Below are 448 nucleotides of genomic sequence, written 5' to 3'. Positions count from 1 at the left end.
CTGGAAATGAGCTTTGTTTTCAAATATAAATTGTGCCTAGTGTATTTGTGTTCTATCTTTGGTGTGTTCAGGTGATTGTAGGTAGCATTTTCGAGGTGATTTGGGCAGCAGTAAAACCAGGAGCCTCTTTTGGCATTAGTGTGTTGCGAGCGCTGCGTTTGCTGAGGATATTCAAGGTTACCAAGTAAGAGATAATCTATGGTGCTCTGTAGATCATTGTCCTAAATGAATATATTTATACTAGGGGTGGGCGATATGACCAAAATCTTATATCACGATATGAGTACATTTATTTCACAGTAAAAATATATATCACAATATGGTTATTTTTGCTTAAATAAGGTCTTTATGATATCAACATTTTTGATACCATTTATATTTCAATATCTAATATTCAATATTAGTCAATATCACAAAAAAACTAATACTAGCCTAAAAAAAAAAAAAA

At 31.9% G+C, this 448-nt stretch overlaps 1 long non-coding RNA gene across 1 annotated transcript in view; it reads left to right on the top strand.

Moving 5' to 3' along the window:
- The first annotated feature begins 114 nt into the window (after positions 1 to 114).
- LOC107578502 (uncharacterized) overlaps positions 115 to 448 on the top strand; it is a 3,534-nt gene continuing 3,200 nt past the window's right edge. Inside the window, exon 1 of the long non-coding RNA XR_001608353.1 lies at positions 115 to 184. This is a non-coding gene — a long non-coding RNA (uncharacterized lncRNA). The remainder of the gene's footprint in view (positions 185 to 448) is intronic.

This window comes from Sinocyclocheilus grahami, unplaced genomic scaffold, assembly GCF_001515645.1.
Source record: "Sinocyclocheilus grahami isolate Dianchi unplaced genomic scaffold, SAMN03320097.WGS_v1.1 scaffold10603.1, whole genome shotgun sequence".
NCBI classification, from domain to species: domain Eukaryota; kingdom Metazoa; phylum Chordata; class Actinopteri; order Cypriniformes; family Cyprinidae; genus Sinocyclocheilus; species Sinocyclocheilus grahami.
The sequence above is the reverse complement of the archived record's forward strand: the minus strand, read 5'-3'. Positions and strand labels throughout refer to the sequence as shown.